The sequence below is a fragment of the Venturia canescens genome, chromosome 3, assembly GCF_019457755.1.
Source record: "Venturia canescens isolate UGA chromosome 3, ASM1945775v1, whole genome shotgun sequence".
Taxonomy (NCBI): domain Eukaryota; kingdom Metazoa; phylum Arthropoda; class Insecta; order Hymenoptera; family Ichneumonidae; genus Venturia; species Venturia canescens.
In genome coordinates this window covers 8,323,011-8,349,106 of record NC_057423.1, presented here as the reverse complement: position 1 = coordinate 8,349,106, position 26,096 = coordinate 8,323,011, and the positions used below count along the sequence as shown (strand labels likewise).

Genomic DNA, 26,096 nt, shown 5'->3' with positions numbered 1-26,096 from the left:
TTCCAGGATGAAAAATGTCAAGTGTTCTTGCATAAAGGAGCGACTACCGTGACGATAAAAACGCTTTTCTCTCCGCTCCTTTTTCCTCCCCCTCCTCTGCCTACGTGGTAATGACCCGGTTGCAAGCTTTCCCCCGTAGCACATGCGTTTTGCACCCTCCTAGAGCGGACAAAAGACGCCGCCTTTTTTCCTCTTCTTCTTCAACCAAGTAGAAATAGAAAAATCTTGGTGAGAGAAGCTCCTTCATGTGCAATGCAAATAGTGTCGCGAGAGCATTATCATCGACTTTCGTCTCCTCCGCATTGCTTATCAACCAATTATCACTTTTTCAGTCCTACATATAACGCATGTGCGTTGAATTATTGCAGTTACTCATTCAAACAGAAGTTCTCGATAACGCACACCTGACAGTTGAAAAAAGACAATTTATAACCGCCAAGAAAAACAATGCTGCAAAGTTTGCACTCGTTTATAACCCAATGAAATTTATTCCAACGAAACAATCACATTCTACAATTCTCCTTCCATTTCGTCCACGCGCACATCTCGTTCAGCAAAAAATGATCCAATAAGTGTCGAGCTGCATCGATTCCTTATTCAAATCTACCGTTGTGAAGAGATCCCTGATCCGATAAACCAATTGAAAGTATGTGTTCTGAAAGACTTGTGCTTTTGAATAATAAATTCGTGTGACGCTGAAGTTTGCAACGTTGGAGTCCAACGAAGTGAGGCAAAAAAACTCTCGAATAATTCCAGTAAAACTTGAATTTTGTTTCCTGCCGAATTTGGAAATTTGTAGTTTCTCAACGTTCACGAATTATTCGTAAAATAATAAATTGGTTGATTACCAATGGTTTTTTCGTTCATTCCGTTCGACTCCAACTTTGCAAACTTCAACGTCATCAGCAAAGTGAGTACGGTCGTGCAGTGAAACGTCAGTCTGGGGGGAGTCTCCTTCGGTGTGAAAAACCCCGACTGCTTGTCTCGGTACTACACTCCCAGGTGAAGTTGTACCCCCTCAAGGGAAAATGACTTTTTGATGACACATTGTACGAGAAAATTTTTAATGATCTCTCTCACACCCCGACGGGTCGTGTCGTGTCTGAGATATGCTCTTGAGATCTGCCAGTCTCCGCAGTGCGTCGAAACGTTCTGATCGTTATTTTTTCAAAATTACTCCGATCGATTGGCGCATCGGAGAGCTCATTGCAAGCAGTGGCTGACGTACAGCAAAGGCTCGATTTTACCCCTTAAAAAGAGAGTATCAATCGAGCCCGTTCCGATCATCGTACTCAATGCGAAAAAGCGAAGAGCTTTTTCAAACGTCGAATGAGCCGTTTTGCTAGTATCGAAAGTGCTTTCACTTGGTTCCAATGTAAATGTTTACAATTGTCAATTTCTTTACACGTTCTCGAGTAATGCGGTGGCGAATCGCACCGCAAGGACTTGCCACCGGGCTTTCAGGCTGATTAAATTTGCTGCTGTAACTACGACGGTCAACTTGGGTTTGAAAATCAACGGAAATTAGTGCTGCTTTGCAAATGAGCACGACTTTATGCCATTTTTATTCCAGTACAAGAGTTCATGGAAATGTCATTATTAACTATAAAACAGGAGCTAAATCTTATTATCTCGTCTTAGAAAATTCCAGACGCAGCAGAATTCTTGTATTTCGATGCGGTTAAACCTCAATTTATTTTTATGAAGCTTCGCTGTCGCTCTAAATCACTTTGAATGTATTTTATACTTAAACTTTTTGCTTTTTCTTATTCCGTTGGAATGGATCGTGCCCGAATACTTTTCCATCTCGTTACCGGTGTAAATTAAAAGTTTTACGCGTCTCCCTTTTATAAATCATTCTTTGTGTCTCGACATCTTGATCGTCAGATTGCATATACATCCGGGAAAAAAGTATTTTCGTCCGCAAGCGGTCGCTCTTGATACTTTTGCTGTTGAAAGTATTGTTATTTTCATTATTGTTATTATTATTATTATTATTATTGTGTTTATTTAACTTGCGCGCTCTCGAGTTGATCAGGGATGAAAAAAAACGAAGGATGGCGCAAAACAATGTTCGAAGCTCTCCGCTTGTTTAGTGGAAAACTTTCATGGTTGAATTCCGGACGGCGAGTTGGCCTCTTGTCTTTTCATGTTATACTGAAGTGTAGGAAACGAAAAAGAGAGAACGCGAAAGGGTGAAAGCACATCCCAACTTTAATTAGGACAAAAGCGACAATGCCACAGCTCGAGTCTTCAAAAGAATTCTACATACGTATATCTATACACGTATAGCGTATACACAAGCAATGGTATAGCTGAGCTCGCGGCGATTCTCGATTTCACCGGCACTTTAATTTAACTTCGACAGTTTTAGAATTTCATAAGTGCCTCTCAAAGCAACGAGAAGATAGCTATGAATCCAACAAAGTGAGAGAGAGGGAGGAAGAGATGAAAATTGACCTGCTTGCAAGGAAATGTTCTCTCGTCGTCTCTTATGGCAAAAGTGTTATAGCAAATACGACTTTGCCTGGAAAAAAAAAAAAAAAATGGAAAAAATGTGACTCGAGATTCTTTTTTATCATTTCTTGTCACTGGTATGTAGCGTCCTATTCAATTTTAAGGAGATGCGAGGTAGAAACACTTTTCAGCATATCGACACACGCACCATTGGCTATGATTCGTATCTGAATATTGAATTTAACTCATTTTTTATTATTTTCAAGTCAATGTGAAAAGTCACATTGCCCTAGTCTCTGGATTGTCCTTAACATTGTCAGTTCGAGTAGGTCTGGAATGCTTCGCATACATTTTGTGTGCTACTTTTCTTGTGCTGGTACGGTTGAGTGAAAGAGTTGGATTGAAGCAACCCTCGATTGCATCCGGCTCGAAAAAAGCCTCCTTGAAATACATACTGGGTAGCTCGTAGGCCGCGATAAAAATGTCTACTATTTTCTTTTTTTGATACTGTATTAATCAATGTCTTGGATTCTCTCATACGAGCTCGTTTTTTCAAGATCTTATTTTACATACGAAGTTCCTTAGCAGATTAACCTTTTAAGGACGAGGATTTTTACGTTTAAATCGACCTTTTTTTACACGAAATTTGTGCACGATATCGATGAATTTTCCAAGTGGAATGCTCGACCAAAATAGAGGTCGATATTTCGATCAGATCCGTTCTTTGAAGGTTAACGATTTGATGAAGCCAACAAAGTTTGTAATTGCATTTGTACAATGTAATTATTGAAAAGTAATTTTATTAGAAGTAGACGAAATATGAATTCGTTCACATAAATTATTTTCCAATTTGGATTAAGCTGTTTATAAAAAACACGAACGCGCAAATAATTTCTTATTGAGAATGCTTATTGAGATGCTTTCATTGACGTAACGTAAAACATTTTATTGGAGAAAAAACATTGGATTCAGCTCACAATTATTGGAAAATTGTTGGCAAAATTAGACGGATTGCGAAATTCTATTTCCTCGTTTGGCAGTTCTTTCTTTCGTTTTATCCTTTTTTTTCTTCTCGTCTCTTTCCCGTATCAGGAGACAATGGAGATGGAAGCTTATCTATGCCCACCGCTATCAAATGTCAATTATAGACGATTACCCTTCTCAGCGACCAGCTGTCTCGTTTCCAATTCCTCCTTACCCATTGCACGTCCGTGGAGTAGTTTCGGCGAACGTTTAAGTTGCTTTAATTGAGTTGCCCTATAGATTATTCACAACGGGTTCTTACGCAATGAAATAAACTTCCTTCTTGATGAGATTGACTTTTGCGGTCGCTTTTGTAATCTTATCCGACATTTACAAAGCTGAAAAATTGATTACGCTTCGGACTCGACTAAACTCTAGCGAACTTCTTTAACAACTGAACAACGATTTCATTTACGATTCGAATCTTCACGAGATCATCGGTACTGAGACATTGGTTGAAAAATCAAAGTTTATTCCCCTTGAACAGTCAATATTGTCAACAACTCTGTAACTGTATTTTACGATTGATAGAGTAACATAAAAAAGAGTTTCGTTGCATTTCAGTGATATAAACATGAAAATTGGGAGAATTTTGAGTATATAAAGCTTCGGGATAATCTTGTAAAGCAAATTTTTCAATGTGCGACACGACTGGCACATGAAAAGCTATTATTTTGTATATATGGATAAATTCGTTTTTTTCTCAGTCAACTTGCTAAACCATGTTAAAGACATTAAGAATTTCAAAATTATAAGAATTTAATAAAATTTGGTAAATGTATTCTTTAAAAATATATATGACAATATATATTTTTTTAGATTTTTCTACTACAGCAATTAGACAGCGCAAAGAGAAAATTCAAAGGGAAATGTATCGAGAAAAAAGTGTTAATAAAAAGACAGAAGAATGGGCCACGTCAAAAGGAGAAACAGAATGCCGAAATAAGCAAATGTGAGGTTACGAGTGCTCATTAACAACTTCGTTAAATCTTTAACGTAAAATATTTTTATTACCAGTAACACAATTGTCTCTCGGTATTTTCTCAGACCTTCGTATACTTTATTGTTATATTGTACGTTTTTCATAAACTTCGCAAGAAACGTTCATTCGTTATATGAAAAGATAAACGATTTTTTACGCATGGACCCTTGTGTATTTTTCTTCATATTTAAGGAGGTTTATCCAATCGAAATAACCAATAAGACGAACCCCTTAAAATTTGAAATGCGCGTCAGTCGACTCCTCATTTAAACTCTGTGTAAATTTCAACACTTTCTTAAGAAAATCGTTTCGTGCGCGAACTACTTTAAAGCCTAATATTTTTTACAGAAAAATTCGTGCTGGTCCCAAAGTTTTTCCATCATTCAGATGTCAAGACGCAAGATTCAATATCAGCTGAAAATCAGCAGACATTTTCTGGACTAAGCTGCGAGAGATTCGCGAGCACTGTGCTAAACTTTTTTTGAAAATTTCCTTTTTTAAACAATTTATTCCACGAATTCGGGCCTGCTATTTCCATTATTCTTTCTGTAACGTTAATTTGATTATTAAACTAAAAAAATGTTATGAGATTTCTCTGCTCGCAGTTGTGTATTTGAGTTTACAGAAATAACTTGGCATGCACCTATGGCTTTGTATGTAAACAGGACGTTTGTCGATGCTCCTTTTGCCAAGAAACCTTATCGAAAATTCACCAAAATTTGCAGCCCGACTCACAACTTCAAGTGTACGGGAAACCGTGCATGTAATTAATTGGATTAATTAAGAAGTTTAAGCATCATGGGCCCGAGTTCGTCAGCCCTCTGAACACAAAATTTTCACTGAATTCTGTCTACCTCTCCCTCCTTTCCGCTCGCCTAACTTTTCTTCAGAACCTCATATCCCTTCTATTTCCTCCACTTCCAATCTTTACCAGCTCCGCTATGTCTGTATATTTGGCGTTTTCCGACGCAGCAACGTCAGCTCGCCTTATCTCACTTGATGGCGCATCAGCCTCATATAATTTTTGTACACCGACCGCCGCATCGATTTTCATCAATAAATATATGTGACATGATAAAAGTTATTTTAAAATCAAAATTATTTATCGTCTTGATTTTGCAATCAAAACGTATGAAAAAAAATGATGGAAAAGCACGTTTTTTAATGGAATTAAGTTTAGGCTTCATACAGCAAAATGGAAACCTACTAAAGGTCACTGCGTCCCAAATTCCACACACATAACAAAATTGCAAAAGAGTTACTAGTGAGTCTCGTTGATATGGTGATTCTCAATTAAAATTCTCAAATTTGGAGCTCAGGCTCGTAACGAGTGGTCATCCCAAAAACCGACGAATCCTTCGATGTTGAGTATTTTTTAATAGTTAAATGTTAAATCACGTTTTTGAGGAGTCGTCGAATAAGCCCAATTTTTCTCGGATTTTAGTATATTTTGCAGTTTTTTTTTCACCATCATTTTTTCAATCGAAACATTCGCATTCGACTCTCCAGTTTCGAGCTAAACTCTCGATTCCAATCCGATTGTCTCAATCGAACGAATCACAAGGACCATCGTGTCGACTGTTTTCATGGCCAATTGTAATTCTCCGTCTTACTGGAATCCTTCCATGGCACCAAGACTAAGTTTTATTGTCTGACAGTTGAACAGCATCGCAGTACACGGTAAATTGACATTCTTGTTCAAACATGACGCTGAAGTTTCCAACGTTGGAGTCCAACGAAATGAACGAAAAAAACGTTTGTAATTCACCAATTTTTTATTTCACGAATCGTTGGTGCAGCTTGAAAAACTACGAATTGTAAATTTGGCAGAGAACAAAATAGGAGAATTACCGGAATTATTGGAGAGTTTTTTTCCATCATTTCGTTGGACTCCAACGTTGGAAACTTCAGCGTAATTGTTCAAACTGTAACCTTTCCATCAATAATTGTGACAATTATGAATTTCATTGCACTCTCGTCTTGAAGATGATTGACAGCCCGAACGGAGGAAATTTCATGAAACTTGGACAATTTATCCCTCGTTCACCTGGTGCACTCAATCCAAATGCAAGTCTGTTTGTTTGCGAATTACAGTGTACGCAGATTGCTTTGGAGTATCTAAACCTTGTATTAGAGTAAATCCAGCAGCCCCGACCCGAGGAGTTGGCTCCGTTGGGAAGTCCCGTCTCGTACTTACTACGATGAGATCGCCGATGCGCTTCTGGTCTACATGCGGGACCCATGTATCCGCGTCAGTATTCTCTCTCCTCTCGCGACATTAGTTATGTTGAGCCTCAGCAAGACGTCGTATCCCTTTATCCATATAATCGGGAAAATCGTATTCAAAGTAGCATTTTAACCTCTCGAGGACGAGGATTTTTACGTCGAAGTGGACCTTTTTTAAGAGCATGGATCAGTCGACTAACCTCACCTCGAATTTTCGAAATGAAAATTCTCCGCTGTCGTTTGACTAATCAAAAAAAGGCTCTGTCAGCGGACGCGGAAAGATGGCAAAAATACGCTGACAGGGGCTTTTTTTTATTGATCAAACCGTATCGCAGATATTCAATTTCGAAAATTGCAGCTATCTCTCTCGCACTCACGGTGGTGATATAGCGACTGATCCATGCTCTTAACACGAAATTTGTGCACAATGTCGATTAATTCTTCAATTTGAGTGGCCGACCAGACTAGTCGCGATTTCGTTCACTCGGATGTTGAAGTGTTACTTTAAACGAGGCTGCAATTGGCTCAAACTTTTATTGGCTCACTACGATCAACGGATGGAATTTTGAAAAAAATTTCATCCCGTGAAAAAAGGACGAACAAGATTTTGACGTCAAACGAAATTCCTCCAACGGGCTTATCGTTCAAAATATTTTGAGCAGGATTAAAAATAAAAGGTTTTCAAGTGGCTCAGTCTGTACAGAATTTACGACAGAACAAGCGATTACATCGTTATTCGTGTCAACGTACAATGCCAGCGAGAGAGGAGAGAAAATAGTAATCTCCTCTGACGAATGGTCTGCATATTGGTGATTAAATGTTATTGGATTATAATGGACGGTTATTAGTGGTTGGGCGAGTGGTCGTACACGTGAATTTTCTCTCCTCCAACCCCCCCCCCCCCCCCCTTTTACGCTTGTGATCTGGTTTTTGTCTCCAGAGGTTTCCTCTTGAGGCCGTCAGATATTTGCTGCAATGCATTTGTACGCTGGTCGACGTGCACGTTGACCCAGAATCGTTTAATCGCCAAACAATAATTATCTGGAAGTGTGAGGAAAAGCTTGATATTTTCTCCGCTATCCTGTTCCCATTGAGAGCACGGATCAGTCGGTGCATCGGAAAACCGGGAGGGCGAGAGAGATGGTTGAAAATTTTGAAAGTTGAATTTTTCGACACTGCTCGCCCCGATCGAAAAAATAAAAATGTCAGCCGATTTTTGGCATGTCGAAGAATTTTGATTTCGAAAATTCCAATAAATTTCTCGAGCACTGCAACGCTCTTTTTTGCAGATTGGAAAAAGTATTTTTTTGTTGTGTAAAAAATGTAAAACACGTCGAGCGTTCCTTGAGATTTTCCTCCACTCGCATGGATTTATACGAAAAAATATCTTGGCGGAGCTATAAAATTTCGTCGGGGAAAAACGACGAAGATAAAAGTCGCAAAATCAATTAGACGCACGTGCAACAGAATTTACGAGGCTCGGCTACTCGTACGTTCTTTTAAAATTGCCCAAATTCAGTTTCACACCCGGAAGCAAAGATGTTGGATAAAAATTGTAATGTTTTGAAACCTCTCGCGCAGATACACGGACCAGTGGCCACCACAATTCTGCTACTGGTGCCTCATTATGGAAGAATCAATAATTCTCCGTCCTTCACCCGTTGACCGTCGGTGAAAAACACACCAAATACGACTTCCTGATTGAGCTGGAGATAAATTTATACCGTTGAGTTCTTTAAAATAAGGGGACCGTGGACGTACAATTTGGTGACGATTCCGGTTACATAATGGATCGGCGATCGACTCCAAAATCAGCGACGGAATAAATGTTGTGCGCACCTATTCGTGAAAAACGAGAGTCCCCTAAATATTTGCTCACGCTGAAGACTATCACGGAAATTTCGCATTCCGTATTCTCCAGTGTTCGTTATCCGATATGGGTCTTTGAAATATTGAAACGTGTACTTCGTCCCTTGAGCTTTTCAGAGGAAATATTGAACTTGGCTCGCTGCGATCATTCTCAATTTCGTATCTTATTAACTCGTGAAAAAATTCATTCGTTAAATACACAAATTACGTGATAAAGAATTCAATCTTGTGCATTATTTCTGGCAAAATGAAGCTTTGAAGTTACGTTGCACATCCTCGTGTACGCGAATATTGGAATTACTTTCGAGTGAAGCCTCACGTTCATTCGCTACGAAATTAATTATTTTTCATTGATGAACGATGCTGAAGCTTGTGCAACGTTGGAGTCTAACGAATTTAACGAAAAAAAAAACATTGGTGATTCACCAATTTTTTATTTCACGAAATCATTGATGTAGGTTGAAAAACTAGGAATTGCTAATTCGGTAGGGAACAAAGTTGTAGAATTCGAATAAGAAAATCGTGAACGTGAGCCACTCGGTTCCATCGCTTGTCTAGCTGCGTTGCTGGGTAAGGAAAAATTGAAAGAATTAATGAGTTTTCGTTGAACTGTTTAACTCCACGATAAAATCGTGTGATCCCTGAAAGTCGCTTTTTCAATAAACGTTTTTATGAAAATTTGGAGGTATGTTGACCGTTTATAAAAAAGAAAATGTAAAGTTACCTGAATTTGAACAAATTTTGTAAGTCTATACGAATATCTCAGACCTTTGGTGTATTTTCTCATGTTTCTCGTTATCGAAATAACGTCGAGAGCTTTCCGGTTTCTTCAAACGTTTGTTTGGTCATTCACGTCCATTAGTCTGTCTCTTTGTGTTTTTGTCCTCAACGCAGAAAGCCTTTTTCTCTGCTTCTGGAAAAAACCTTAATCAGAGATCGTACAATGCTTTTCTTGAAGAGTCGGATGTCGTGAGCGGAAAAAATCTTTCCACAGTCGCGAAAAGATAGCAAAATCGGAAGGAGAATTAATGAGAAACCGGTACTGTACATTAAGGCAAATATCCAACGAGATTTTCACTGTATATGGGGGATTTCACGTCGATTCGCCCTTCACCTCTTCAAAGCACTCGGTACTTTTTCAGATTCTTTCGAGCTATTCGAGGCGATGATGAATTTTCGAAAAAAAATTAACTCAAATTTAAAAATCTGAGCAGATTCACAAAAATCGTTGATTTTATGTGGAAAATTTCGAGCCTCGAGTCAAAGTAGGCGTGAGTTTTCTTCTGTTCGTAAAAAAATTCTATTTTTAAAGGGAAAATACGAAAAAATACACGAAGACTTTTTTTTTCTATCGTAGAACCTTAAATGAGATTGATAAAACAATGAAACCCGAAGTGAATGTAAATAATAAATACAAATTGAAAATGAAAGGCAAATATATGAGATAAAATATAAAAAATCAATGAAAATCACGAAAAAATCAAGTTTTTGTTTTTATTATTGACATCACGAGTCTCATAATCGTAATTTACCACTGAAAACATTGCGTAGCGAAGCTTAAAAAGTTTGCCGAAACAAATATGAAGCACAGTTTTCTCATGCAAAGCGTCAGGGTGCTAGATTATTTTTTTCAAAGAAAAATAAAAATATAAAAACGCGACATAATTCGAGCTATTTAACTGCCACGAGTTTCCTTCCTCTTCGTTGAACTTTTCTCGGCTAAGAGACGCTTAAGGAGTCTGCAGTTAAGCCGTTTCCACGACGATTATGAATGGTCAAAATAGTTGGCTCTCGCTCGGTTTCCTCGACAAAAGTGCATAAAAGATGACCTCACTGGGAATCCGTTTCTTTTTAACCAGGTTCGCCTGTGATAACCACTTCTTTCTCGCTTTCTCTTAAACTCGTAATCCTCGGTATTTTGATGTGCTTATTTTGGCTTACGTTCATGAATATATTTATATTGGTTTGTTTAGAAATGCATGTAACCCCGGTGCTTCGGATGAACGAAATGGAAGCAAAGATAACGCGAATAACTTGATCATTCATCTCCCAGCAGTACAAATATGAAAGCGAGCTTTTCATGTTGAATAATCCAAAAACATATAACGTACAATTAAACGGAGGAAATCTAACCCAAGTGCTAACTTTCCGGTGGCGCATTTATCAACAGAGCCCTGCAGCAGCCGGAACTTTGCGGAACTTTGTCTCCTCGCATTCATACACTTCTGCTGCTTTTACTTGCCCTGAGAGAGTCTTCTTGCTCTCGCTGTGACCGTGGTATTTAGCCCTTTTAGTCTCGTCATTTCCGGTTCCCTTCTCCTAAGTACTTTCCGGACGCATACACATGTCGTTGGAACATATGCAATTTTTTCTGTGAAGTTAGCTAATGTTGGGCCTCTGTATAATGCAATATTTAACTTTAGTTCTTTATTCCGAAGTAACTTTAAAGCAGATCATGCCCGAAGGATCGTATTTTATTGGTGTCTGAATTGGCTCGATTTTTACTCCCTAATTAAAGATATTATCACTTTAAATTAACGTCGAAGTTATTCATTCAAAATTGTAAATACATTTTTTCAACTTATTTATTAGCGAATGAAATTACAAGCCATTAATTAATCGGAGATCCATCACTGACCGAACTCGAAATTTTATTCGACCCTGGATAAGATACCATAGTTTTTTATGTCAAAAATCGCTTTAGAGAACGCACAAGGAAAACACAAAGGGAAATGCATCGAGAAAAAAGTGTTAATAAAAAGACAGAAGGCTATGACAGGAATGGGCTGAGCCAAGGAGAAAGAAAATGCTGAAATAAACGAATGTGAGATTATGTGAGTGCTCACATCACTACCAATTTTGTTTAATCTTCAACGTAATTTATCTTTATTACTAGTAAGACAATCGTCTCGAATTTTTTCCCAAACCTTCATTACATGCTTAATTGTTATTGTGTGCTTTTCATAAACTTCGTAAGACGCGTTCATTCGTTATATGGAAAGATAAACGATTTTTTACGTTTTACACTGGGTGTATTTTCTTCATATTTAAGCACGTTTATCTCAGTAATCAATAAGACGAAGCCTTTTAAATTCGATATGCGTGTCAGTCGACTAGCCATTTAAACTTTGTGTAAATTTCAAGACTTTTAAGAAAATTGTTTCGTGCATGAACTACCTTAAAAAGTTGGAACGAAATTGTTGATTCTCAAGGCGGCAACATCTTGTACATTTTTACAGTAACAGTTTACGATAATTAGCGCCTCCTCTCCATGAAATAGTTGAAAAAATGAATGATGTTCGGACAAAATGAATAATTTTTATATTTCAAAAACGCTCCCTTTCGCCACAGCGCCCTAGGCCTGCTGGGCCTACCAGATTTTCATGTTAAAGTAAGATCGTATGGGTGACAGCTTGGCATAGATCATAAAAGATCAATTCGATGCTCCAAAATCTTGAGAAAATCTTGTTTTCGTATAAATACGATATTCTATTCGTTGGATCCCGAATATTTTTATTCTCCGCAAGATGAGCATTGAAATTGAAGCGTTAGAGAACCTACATACTACTGACGAGAAACGAAATTTTCTGGACACCGAATTTGTACGTGTATACGTACAATCCTCGATTGAACGTTCCGGGAAAGCCCGGAGAATGGGCTCGCATTAATTTTAGACTCCAAGTCTTTGTACCTTAGACTGAATGAAGCCGATGCTGTTTCTCCTTTCCCTCATGTAAGTACAGCCATTCAGTTGGATATATGAAGTACATACGTACAGTACACTCTACAAGGGGCATTAACTTCGGTGAGCTTGTGAGGCCAGACCTCTTTTGAGCTTCGGGCATTAACTCTTCCTCGTGTACTATTCGAGCACGCTTTCCTTTGTGGCTCTCCGAATCCCTGCGTATACCCATGCAGTACCGGTGATTACACGTAAATTTTTTAACGTCTTTTGAGTCGGGGATGACGACAGAGTTACATTGAAATGCTTTTCTTTGGATACGAAAATTTTGTCTCTCATTATTGAGAAAGCGACGAATAGTCGACGCGATCCTTCGTGAAAACTATTCTGACTGTCAATAGCTTTCTCTCAGCAATGTACCACGTTGTCTGTGAAGTTTGATTCGTTGGAGCACAACTTGACAAAAATATAGTCATTGTCGTAGAAATAGTTTATTCGAATATTTATCGTGCAGATTCAATTTTTTTCGTGATACAAAAAAATTGACGAAGAATTTAACATTTTAGATTGAACAATACTGAATTGGAGCGTCCAGAGATCGATCGTCTCGACTCTGTTTGATAAAAAAATCTCCACCCTGATCGATTGATGCTATTGGCGTGTTGGATTAACCACAAGCATTGAAACTAAACTTCATTCATATTGCAAACATAAAAAAATACAAAAAAAAAAAACGAAAATAAAAATAAAAAGAATGCAAAGGTAAAATGAAATGAAAAATAAGAACGAAATGTCGGAATTGGCATTTCGACGACAACGACGAATGTGCAGGCTGAGTGTATTCGAAAGATTTCATTGCAATTTTTTTTTCTCTTTTCATAGAAAAGCCTGCATCAGGCTTCGTAGCGGATACACACTTTGCGTATACACGTGCGAACGCCTTCTTACGCGTATTCATGAATGAACATTAGCAGCGAACGAGATTACTCAAGAATTGCGTGAACCTCCGTAAAGTTAAATTGTGACTTTTTCCCTCCAAGTTTTTCCTTGAATCGAGTGAGCTATAAATAAAGTGTTTTCTGCCTTGGCGCAGAAATGCAAAAATAGTTAACCCCAAGCCTTGGACTCGTGCGAGCTCCTTCAAAGCTTACGCAGGTTCGTATCACAGGGTTTCAAATTCATCATCGATGATGAACTGCCCAGGAAAATCCATTAACTATAAATCTATTTTCGAATATTCTTCTTCGCTGATCTCAACTCGCTGTCGTAAACTATTCAAGGGTTGAGAAATCGGCCACTTTGCACACTCTCCACAAAATCGAGAACCGCAATATTCAAATAGAAAAGTCGTTTTTTTTTCTGTCATCAATGGAGACACGCTCAGTGTGTGTAAAGGTGCGGTTAGAGTGACGAACGCAATTTACATTTTAAATGCATAAATGGTGTACACTTTATTCGAATAGTGTCTCTTTTACTTATTCTCGTGAATGTTCTTTGTCTTCGAAGTGTAATGTATGCTATCGTCATTGCCAATAGAACTTCCACCGTACAGCACAGGTACACCGGAGTTGGCTATTGTTTAGCAAAAAAAAGGTGCGCGGAGTGTCTTTTTGCTGCTAGAAGTTTCTTCCGCTGAACGAAGCGAGAAAAACACCTAGCGGGCGAAACGGCTTCCGTATCTCTCCGTCGTCTCAGCAATTTTTCTTCATTCCTCTTTGGCGGCCTCTCGCCCCCCTGGAACTCAAGTTAGGTGTGTAAACTCAGCGTAGAAATGTATTGAGACTCGTGTAAACGGGAGTGATGGACAAAAAAAGTTGAGGTCTTTTTTCTTAGTCGATAATTAAGGCGTTGAAAATGAAACAAATGATTTATTTGAAATTTTGAGATTTTATATAATTTTATCAACCTCGGCGACCATCCTTCCAATCGTGATGTGAAAAATATTGAGCTTTGAGTCTCGTAACACATTTTAGACTGAAAAAATGAATTTTACCAAGTTTCTGACTAATTTTAGTGAGCTTCAGCCGAATATGCGTTGAAGCAAGTTAAAAGAATTTTTATAAAAAAATCATTTGGTTTCGTTCACTTTTTATATTCGTTCATAAGAAATTTTCGTTATTTGGTCGAATGGGTTGGACCATTTGGAAATTCAACGAAAGTAAAAAAAGTGTTGGTTTCATCGAATGATCGTCCAACGAAATGCATTAAAATTCGTGAAGCTAAAATATTTTCAATACGTTTCGTAAAGTGGCAAATTTTTTTTGACAATCCTTAACTGTTTTGGGTGAATCTTGAAGCTCGAATTATGTGAATTTATACAATAGCATATTCGTAAATAATATTCGTAAACAATTTTATCGATTGTATGGATTTTTGTTACTTTTATTGAGATGAAATTTCTTTCTGTCTGTTAAACTTATTTTCAGGGAAGCAAAGTCGAAAGATCTCCTGGTTGACGACTCCTTTTTCAAGTATTTTTCCTTCGAAATCTCGTCTAACGAGAAAGAAAGAGAGAGTCTTATAGCTACGTATGTGACTATACTCGCTATTTCATGAGTTATATATTTCGTAGCAAACAAAGCCCAACGATCCAGGGGTTATGACAAAAAGAACTGTGCAACTCTGAACTCGGGGAGAGAATCGAGAGCCAGCGGAGGCAACGCAAATACGTGGAATGGTGTGTGGCATTGTACGTATACATGCTGGCACATTTTTTACTGCGACTTGTGTCTGCGTTTGTGTGCTGGATTCTACCACGAACGATCGGGCTCGTTTACAATGTCTCTATCCTATCTGGTTACTCCACAATATACGGATCGTAGTCACACGATGCGAGCCCATTTTTGATCGGAAATATTTATTTTTAAACTCTCAGATAAAATACCACGAACAAAACATTTTTCTCGAATTTAAAAAAAAAAAAAACGCTGCCATCGCATTCTTGCTGCCAGTTTTCAATATTTATAACCTCGTTTTTAACATTTACAGAGATTTCTAATCTTGTATTCAATGTTTTCAAGTCCAACAGCAAATTTATAGTTTTTATACACTCTGACAATATTAAGGTAGCTCATGCACGAAACGACTTTCTTAAGAAAGCCTTTGAATTTACAGAATTTCAATGGGTAGTTGACTGACACGCATTTCAAATTTTAAAGGCTTCGTCTTATTGATTACTGAGATAAACGTGCTTAAATATCAGGAAAATACACCCAGTGTAAAACGTAAAAAATCGTTTATCTTTCCATATAACGAATGAACGCGTCTTACGAAGTTTATGAAAAGCACACGATAACAATTAAGCATATAATGAAGGTTTGAGAAAAAATTCGCGACGATTGTCTTACTAGTAATAAAGATAAATTACGTTGAAAATTAAACAAAATTGGTAGTGATGAGCACTCACATAATCTCACATTCGCTTATTTCAGCAATTTTCTTTCTCCTTGTCTCGACCCATTCCTGTCATAGCCTTCTGTCTTTTTATTAACACTTTTTTCTCGATGCATTTCCCTTTGTGTTTTCCTTTTGCGTTCTCTAAAGCGATTTTTGACACAAAAAACTATGGTATTTTAGCCAGGGTCGAATAAAATTTCGAGTTCGGTCAGTGATGGATCTCCGATTAATTAATGGCTTGTAATTTCATTCGCTAATAAATAAGTTGAAAAAATGTATTTACAATTTTGAATGAATAACTTCGACGTTAATTTAAAGTGATAATATCTTTAATTAGGGAGTAAAAATCGAGCCAATTCAGACACCCATAAAATACGATCCTTTGGGCATGATCTACCTTAATGGTGGTCGTAGAAGTATGAAAATTCTTACAGGTTCTGTGACGATCCTTTCGAAAAAAAATTCAATAAAATTTTTAATCGTTATTTCCTGCAGTAATTCGTAACGACATACACAGAACATTTTGTTTACCGACAAACCAAATTTGTAGATTTTCTTTTCACTAAAATGTACACGCCGAGTCACAAAGGTATAACTTTCTACATGGAAAAGCTCACAGGAGCGTGATGGATGTTCGCGAAGAAGGGATAGCCACGTGAGTGCGCACTGACAGTAAAAACGATATTACATTGACGGGTTTTGGCTCCGGTGGACGCGCCCGTTGACACAGCTTTAATTTGTGAAAAGCAGAGAAGCTAACCGCGTGCGAAAATTCACTAGGCTAGCACTTCCGATGAAATTGGCAGACCGCCGATGAGCTTATCCATCCTCTTCTTCCTTCCATTTCGATCCCGCAAAATCTATATTGCTGTGAGAGTTGTTTTAGCGTATTTTCAGAACGAGAGTACTCCCGGCCAGGCTGCATTTCGTTGTGGTTTTTTCATCCACTGACTTCCACTCTTTCCTCTTTCTGCGCTTACTCCCATTTTTTAAATTCGCTTTTCTTGTTCATTCCCCACCGGTTATTTTGGATATGCTTGCACTTCATTTGTTCGTTCGTGCTCTCTCCACTCGTTTAGACAATCTTGCTGTATAAATTTCGACCGATTTGATACGCTGAAAGCTTCCTTACGAGGAAAAGTGTACTCGAACTAATCGACAAAATTTTAATAACGAGTTTCTCCCAAATCATCATCGATACATCGAGCCATATTCCTACATCAATTTTTTCGTTTTCGTTCATGCTTTCAGGAAAAAAATCAAAAATAATGATAAATTAGCGTTTTCAACGTTTCCTTTGCATTTGGAAAAAAACTTTTTTATATCTCCAAATAAATCTTCAAATCGAATTACGAGATTCACTACTTTCTGCCCTGGTTCGATTCTCGACTCGTTCTTTTTTCTATTTCTCAAATATTTTTTTTTTTTTTTTCAAATTTCGAAAGTTTCTTTATTCCCCAGAAAATTAAAATTATTTTTTCATCCAGAGATATTTCTTGAACGTCGCCATTTATCGAAAAATTGTTACAGTTTAAACACGTGATATAAAAACCGATAAATTGGTCTCGCTATTTCGTTGGATATTATTTTACAAAAATTTTTCACCGAAATCGAAAAGGGTTGAGGCCACGGCTCAGCGGAATCGCGTTGGAATGCCTCGTGCATATGCGACATTCCGTATGCATATTCGCGCAGAGCCATTACGGGACTAGGAGTCAATTTTTTAATTGGCCGAAATGGTTGCCATCCTGTCTGTCAAGCATGGCCATGTGCCGACGTATTCTTTGTGCGAGCACCCTGCAAAGTTTCGATCCACGTCATTCCACAACGTATTCGATGACTCCAAAATTAATGAAAAAAAAAAATTCGACATCTCAGAACAAATAGCGATGGTCACGTGGTTAGTGTGTTGTTCCAACGGTCACTGGAGTAACGCAGCTTCTGGCGATGCGAATACGTGGTTGGTTAATTGCTTAGCTGTGCACTGGCTCGCGCATTAATTGCTGAGCGGGATGCAATTTCTCTGAGCTTCTGACGGTGCCTAGTCAATTAAAGCTCACTAAAATGCTTTTTTTTTTCTCGTAAACGTACGAGACAAAAGTTACGTGAATTGTTGGAAGGCTGCAATGAAAATAATAAAAAAACAGCGAGTCTGCCATACGTTCTGCTTGAACGTCTCTGTCGCTGTACTTAAGATAAGAAGCTCTTTGTCGAGCAGGGTATACGTCGTTTGAAGTAGTTTGAACGGTCAAGTGGAGAGTGTAATGGGAACTTTTGTATGCTGTAAAAAATATTTCGTGCCCCGATTCCCTGGGGTAATGGGAAAAGGAAACGCGTAATAGTAAAAAAAACTCTTAGAAATAATGCGGTTGAATTTTAAGCAGAAATGAACGTGCATTAATGGAAAAAATTAGCGGGAAAATGTGCACGAGCTATAATAATAATAATTATCCGATTTTTAAATAATCGTGAAAAAAAATGAAGCGAAGAATATAATAGTAGTTTTGGTTACTTCAAAACACTTTTTGATAAATTGAAATATCTTCGCGTTTTTTAGTGAGTTGTCAAACTTTGAATTCAGCTGGTCTTTTTGGCTGGTTTATTTCATAATTTTGTCCGGGAGTGTTTAACGAACTGTCATATTCGAAAGTCCTCCTACAATTTAAAAAATGTAACTAATGTATTATTTGATAAAAATTTTTTAATTAACTATAACGCAGATCTGCGAGCTTGAGTTTATTAAATATTACAAGTTTTAACAAAAGAAACGGGCACTTTACCGTGACTCACGAGCATCACCGGCACAAAAAAATGTTCACATTGTCAAGAGCCTCGACGAGCTTGAGAAAACTTGGCACACTATGCTGACAATTCGAGGTGCTTCGTTGCCTATGCATCGATCCTCGGTAATAATGCTTCGGGGCCGGATTCGTTCGAAATTCTTCGGACTTGCCCTTCGCGAGCAGCATGTTACTCCAAAATAACTTTAAATTATAAAAAATGTATACATAAAAAAGAGCTTCTCGTCTTGGAGCCCTTTGGCACACCGTTGCATAGTAAGAGCGCTTCCGAGTCGTTGGTATAAAGTAGCACTCAGCACAAGTTCCTTACTAGTTTAATTTCTAGGATCCTTGGGAGGGCGGAAAGGACCATCGAGGGAACTTGAGCTCCCTTCTCCGACTTGCCATCAAATATTTATTCGATTATTAAAAGGCTAGCATGCAAGAGCTGTATCTTGAAAATATTCATGTCGCTCTCGCAAATGAATTTTTTTAAAAAATCGACAATCTTGAAATGAATTTTACTCGCGAATTTTCCTTATTGGTTCAATCACTTCATTTTTTTTATTGCTCCTTTGACTCTCAAAGACCCATTTGCCTCTTAAGGACCTGAGGTAATTGTATAATAAAGCCCGTTGTTTTTGTTTGAGTATAATTTCATAAGAGCCTCGCAAGCCCTTTCCTCCCTCGGATCGCCGCCAACAAAAAAACGGCCCGAGAGAAAGCCCGTGTCTGGCAATTGTCCATATAAGTGCGGAGTATTCGACTAGAAGAGGGGAAAATATATCCTGCTCGCCTCCTGCGAGCTTCTGATTTAAAAACTTTTTTGCTGTACGAGCCGGGTATAACTGGCCGCCCTGACATTTAACCGCGCGCTTCTTTATTTCCCATTCTTCAGGAATAAATTCTCTCCACCCAGAAATCTAGTAGAGATTCCCACCTTTCGGAGAGTAAACCTCTCACGGGGAGGACATTTTTTTTCAAATTCCCCCTACTCTTGACGAGAAAACTTGGCAACTTTTATTTAAACAGTTTTTAATTGTGACCGGGGCTTAGAAAATCGGGTTCGCAGCGGAGTTTTTCACCGCGTCGAATACCCACGAAAATCCGCAGAATTATTTTCCCTCTCGGGAAATAGTGAAGAATTCCTTTTTTCGACATTCTGACCTGTCTCGGTACGATTCGAGCAGGGGATTATTTCGATTTGCATGAACTCAACAGGAGTTTCGAGCATGCTCTTCCGTCAACAGAGTTCTCTCTTCACGTCAATTGCGAAGAAATGTGTGCAACCCGGCGCTGCGGAAAAAGTTTTATTGCAGTTGCCCGGTCATGTTTGGTCATGCACAGAGGGCTTTTCGAACAATGGAGCATCGATTATAACGGGTCGTAGAGCTGCACTCGTACAAGCTGCACCGGCAATTCGTTGATATCCACCCACATATAAGGTGCATCACACAAGATAGTTCGAAACTCAAATTGTACGAGTTTTACAAATAAAACAGGCATGTAATTCTACTGCGTTACCGAGGCCACAAAACCACTGAAGTTGACCTTTAAAGGACGGGTTTGGTAGAAATATCGACCACTAGTTTGGTCGGGAACTCCACTTGAAAAAATCATCAATATTAATTGATAGAAATTTCGTGTAAAAAAGATCGATTTCAACGTAAAAATCTCCTGGAAAGGTCCTCGAAAGGTTAAAATCGGAAGAGCACCGAGCTTCCTGGTCGTGAACCGTATTGAAACGGTCGCTCATTTCCATATTGCGTTTGAAAATGGAGATGAATCTGAACATGTAAACATTCACGTATCCGTAAGTCAATGTTTACGCGTTGAGTATTTTTCGACGAAGCGGAGAGGCAATATTGCCAAGTTTTCACGTTGCCTGGAATATTCATGAGAGACTCTATCGAGTCTCATGACAAATATATTGACAGCTTTGTCGTGTGCTGGCTCGAGGCTCACCAAGTCCGAAATGATTTCGTAATGGAGCGATCTCGTTTAAATACAAAGGTCAGGGACTGTATCGGTGAAGATTGATTTGAAGGCTAATTGAAAAATTCGATTTCAGTTGAACCCTATAAACCAGTATGGTCAGTGACGTGATTGCTGAGAAAAAACTCTTCGTGAAAACTTGAAAATATTCTTGATTGAAAAATTCATCGGGATCTGTTTTCTGGTGGTCAAAGAGACGAGTTCTGGATTTGCTATGCTGCCATTTTTTTGTACATCGAAATGTCGCCATGGGAGAGGTTCAACTAGCGTTATGAAACCTACTTTGGAGCAATTCGTAAAAAATTGAATTTCACAGTTTCATAATACAAGTAATGTAACTGCTAATAGAGAAAAGTGGAGATAATCCTGATTATTTCTTCCAAATTGAAAAAAAACATTTGATTATTCGAACGGAAATGAATGTTTGGTCTCAGGAAAATAGTTGTTTGTAACGAGCAACGTGAACGTAGCTACCTGGATATGTGTTCGTTACCTTCGGAAATCTCCACCCCAAAACAAGCAAACAAACAAATCCTAAACAAACGAACCCCGAAGGAACGAAAAAGCAAACAGACGGATTTAAAATTAATTGTACAATATTCTTGATATAATAAGATTAATTGTAAATTGAATATGAACATTGTAATTCACCAATTTTTTGTTTCACGAAGTATCGGTGCAGCTTGAAAAACTACGAATTGCAAATTCGACAGATAATTGGAGAGTTACTGGAATAATTGGAGTAAAAAAACTTTTTGCTGAATCCAACCCCAGCTTTTTTCAAAGATGAAATAATCACTTGAGTGTTTTGCCGTTCAATGATTTTTGCTACCACTTGTAACCCTCTCCACATTCGACTGAATTTGGTTTCTTCATGCATCGTTGCGTGAAAAAAATTGAAAAACGAGCCCAATTATTCAATTTTGTTATTCCCCAAGATTTTAATGCCCCAGGCATTTATGCTAATGGTTCAGTAAATCCAAAATAGACCACCCCATACATATAGTATATGGAAGGGATCTGGATATACAAATTCATATCGACGTATAGGGCTGTTACGTAGTAGAGCAAACGAGTCGTGTCGTTGTCGTCGGGTTTCTCGTGGTTGAACGACCCCGTTCTCTAGCATGCATGTAAATGCACACCGAATACGTGTATGTAGGCAGGGAAGAGCTGTAGCAGGGCTATGCAGAAATCGAAGCGCGCGTGTCGCACTTAAAACGTGGTTCACCCTCTCCGAAGCAGAAGAGTCCGCGGTTTTGAGAGCGCAAAGTGCACGTACGTGTTCCTATAATATTGCGCCCATGTATTTGTACGTGTGTTTGTGTCTCAGTGTGCCCGAAGACATATCGACGTTGACGCTTGTATCATCGATGCATACAGGGAAAAAAGCTTACGTCGCTGCTCGGAAAGCAGCGACGTAGAAACAGCCCCTGAATCTAAATTGCTTGAATTTTCAAGGATCGAGGCAATTGTGACCTTCGGACAACGGTCATATGTTATTTTAACAAAAATTGAGAAAAAATTGTGTAAATATGCAGTTCTTATTGAAAAAGCTGCATGAGGTCACCTTCGAGCTACTTTCAGAACCACTACCAATGCTGGACGTCTCTCTTCTTCAGGATATGTGAATTTTAGAGGAAAATCGTTTCGTTGGATACTCACAGTTTTCAAAATATGAAAATGAGAAAGCTTTGAGTGAATTTCAGCTGCTCCGAGCCATCGACTCTTTTGTTGATGTCCCCAAAAATTCACGTTTCCATGCGATGGTTTATTTTTATTTTTTAATTAGGAAAATAATGTCCACAATAATTTCGGTGGTGTCCGAAAAAACAAGAATTTTCGGGGGTTCGCAGTTTGGGAAAATCATTTTTTCATCAAGTTTTACGATCTTCTGAAAAGGGTTCATTTTTTCAACTACATTTGTACGAATACATACGCGGGGGGTAGAACGACAACATGCATACTGTAACGATATCGCCTGTTAATGTTACAGAACGTGAGCAGCTGGGTCGTCAGTCGCCACATTAGGCAGCCACCCAGCGGATGAATCACACATTGGCGCTAAGGGCATATTAAGCACGTGTCTACATGACTATGATTGTGTTTCAACGAATGAAATAAAAAAGATTCTATTGCAAAAACATGACCGATTAATAATCGAATGAGAGAAGGAACGTACAAATTAACGAGCTTTAAAAATCGTGGAAAATAGTAAATTTCGTACGACTCTGAAGTTTCGTAATTCGATAAATTTTGTAAAAAAACATTTGTAATTGGACAGATTTTTATTTCACGAAATCATTTGTGTAGACTGAAAAACTGCGAATTGCACATTCGGAAGGAAACAAAATTGGAGAATTAGTGTTGCAAACCTTCAACGTCATAATTTTTTCGCATGTGAACGAAAAAGACACTCGTTATTAAAAAACGACGATTATCGAGGAACTTGAATTTTTAAAGGGGGTGACACTCGAATACGAGCACAAAAGAGTTGCCGAATGCTATAAATTCTAAATTTTTTAATAGGCACGTGACGTCGTGATTATTCAAGTCAAGAAGTGAATTAGAATGAAGAGACAAAAATTAAGAGAGTAGGAAAACCGGATTCGCGATGAGATTACGTGGGTGATTTATAATGAAGACTTGCACAATGAATTTTCGAAAAATTCCTTTCGATCCATCGTACAGTGACTTAGAACGAATGATTTCTGCAGTACCGAATCGTCTCTAGTCCCACAACTTTGAGTGTTAAGGAGGGGTGGCTAGCGACGATACAATGTTGCCATGCTAAACCATGTTAAATACATTAAACATTTCAAAATTATAAGAATTTAATAAAATTTGGTGAACATATTCTTTAGTGCCAAATTTGTCAATACAAATTTTTTAACATTTTTCTTCTGTACAGCTATCGAATAATTGATCACTAAAGTTCACGTGTATAAGCATAGCGTTTCCACATATATTTCCGGGCATAAGAAATCTGCTTTAATGCGTAATTACTCGATAACTAAGCAGAAGAAAATTTTGATAAAAATTGTGTTTTCGCACTTGATATTGAAGAACATTATCACCAAATTTGATCAATTTTTTATCATTTTGAGGAAGTAGCCACCCTCCTTAAGGCACTCCAACAGTTGATATCGTTTTAGATCAATCAGTAGGCTTTTTCTAATATTTTCTCTTCCCTCGTGGTCTGAAAATCGTTACTCTGGTTTTTGGTTAACTTATTTCGTGCGAGTTTAAAGATAAGACTTGAGACACAAGTCTCGAAAGAGTCGCCTCCATAAGATTCGTCTTTGAAGTTCTAACTTCACTAATTTTTTCCTTCCTCGCGTGGCCGATACGAGTACTTCATACGTGGAATATTAAAAAATTATTTTTTTCTGTCACGCAGGCGTTCGTGACCGAGCCTCGTTAGCCACTTCAATGGTAGACTCGTATGAGTGCGAGTGGAGTTTTCTCTGGTAAACGAAAAAATGGCGAAAAATCGAAAAAAGGAAAAAAAATAATTTAATTCGCAGAGGATATTCGTACTCCCGAGTACAGCAATCCTAAAGACCGAAAAACATGGAAGAACATTTTTTTTTTAAGAGGGAAGGTACCTTGAACGCTAAAACCGTTTTCGTCATCAAAACTATTTTTCTGGATGATTTCAACCTCAGTCACAACCTTTGCCATCGGTTTCATTTACAAAAAATGGAACCACTGCAGTGTGAAAAACCATAAAAAACGGATTATCTCATTTCCCGTTTAACGGCTATGAATTTTTATTCCGTCATTAATTCGACGAACGAATTGTAGAATTTCGATTACAAACGGCTTGCCAAATTTTACACGCTTCATTTGGAAGTCGTTAACGCATGCATTCGGCGATTGAGGACACGATTTCAAAGCTTCCCTTCGGGTGACACGAGACATTTAAGCACGCAGGGGACCAAAATTCGATCCGCAAAACCATAACAGGGTTATTCCACGTTAGCGTGCAAACTGTTTTGTGCTCATTGCGCCCAACATTCACATGTTAATTTATGTGTATGTTTCTGCATCCGTTAAATAAAGTATGCATAGAGAGATAAATGCTTAAATGCTCGGAGCGAGTGAGTCACATTTTTTAATTTCTAAAATCCCAAATTTTACGATTTTTTGATAGCAGCAAGATCGAATACGATAAACACGATCCCATCAATGCTTGCTGAGACGAGAGCTTGAGTTTGAGACTGCAATTTATCATCAGCGTGTAGCTTTTAGATGCAATTATTTCTCCAATTATTACCATTGAGGCGAAAACGCTTGTGCTCCGTCTTCCTAAAAGTCATTTCGTTTAGTAGCTTTGCCATAAGAACAATGTGGCAAACGTTGTAGTTTTCAATAATTAACTCATTGATTCGTGAGCACCTGCAATTGAATATTCACCCACATTATAATGGGAGAATCTCTGCACCGATGTTCGATCGAAAAATGAAGGTTGTGGGCAAATAATCTGAGTTGATTAGATCTTTGGAAAAATTGTACTGTTTGTTGAAGTGTATTTCAAATTGAAAAGCTTAGAAAACCAAAACTACTGTCATAAGTGCATAAAATCAGAATGCCCAAACGTTGGTTTTTTCTGTTAATCCTCATTATTTTAAATGAATATATATATAAAGAATATAATTAAAACTATTATTATATAATTGGGGACTTTCACTTTGCATTTAATTCAATTCAAATCTCATTTATTTATGAAAATATATGAGGAATAAAACTCAGATTATTATTATTGTTATTATTATATAGTTGGGGACATTCACTTTGCATTGAATTCATTGAAATATCATTTATTTATGAAAATACATAAATATGAATATTCAGAAATAATATCGAACTTTCATAAGTTGCTGACGTCACCCACAGTAAAAAGATGTGAGCCCCCCACATGTTTCACCCGCTCTCTAAAGGATTAAGGCACAACTTGACTTTTATTCGACACGTAGAGCTTGACGTATGACCGCCTTTGTGCTATGCATTTCTGAGACCGTATTATTTTAACAACAGACAAGTGTCGTTAACTATTTTTTCCAGAATAATTTACGCAGAATAATTCACGCCCAACAAAATCGGGCCTCTCCGTCTTGCCTCCATCTCTGATAGTTTGGGGAAGGTGCACGTGAAAAGTGCTTGGCTTTGTCAACTCTGCTAAATAATTACACTTCTACGGTAGTTCTAACTCAAAGTTTAGCACCCATTTGGGGTCCCTAAGAATGCGGCGAAACTCCGTAGAGCACTACAAGAAAAGGCATGGGAACTCGTGCTCAGAAATATAGAGAGGAAAACTCTCGAATTCTCAACGCGTATGGGAGCAACAGTTCGAATTCATTGATATTACTCAGGTCACTTCGAACGTTGTCGATTGTGTTTTAACGTTATCATTTGCACCCTCTATGTCTCTCAATATTTGTCCACTTTTTATTTTCTTCTTTTACGAGCAGTTACCTACACGACCATTGTTTAAAATGTGGCGGGGATTCCATATTGTCCGGGTACAACGACGTGGGTGGGAATTTCCTCGTTTTTTCAGTTACCGGCCAAAACGTTTTCATAGTTCAGTAAAGCTTTTTTAACAATGTTTCCCCAATATTAACTTGTCGAAACTCACTAAATTTGTGGCGATTTATTTTTTCCATCTCCTGACTAAAGTCTC

The 26,096-nt window shown here is 38.0% G+C and overlaps 1 protein-coding gene across 1 annotated transcript in view; it reads left to right on the top strand.

Moving 5' to 3' along the window:
- dnr1 (defense repressor 1) overlaps positions 1 to 26,096 on the top strand; it is a 127,540-nt gene that overhangs the window by 15,590 nt on the left and 85,854 nt on the right. The window lies entirely within an intron of this gene.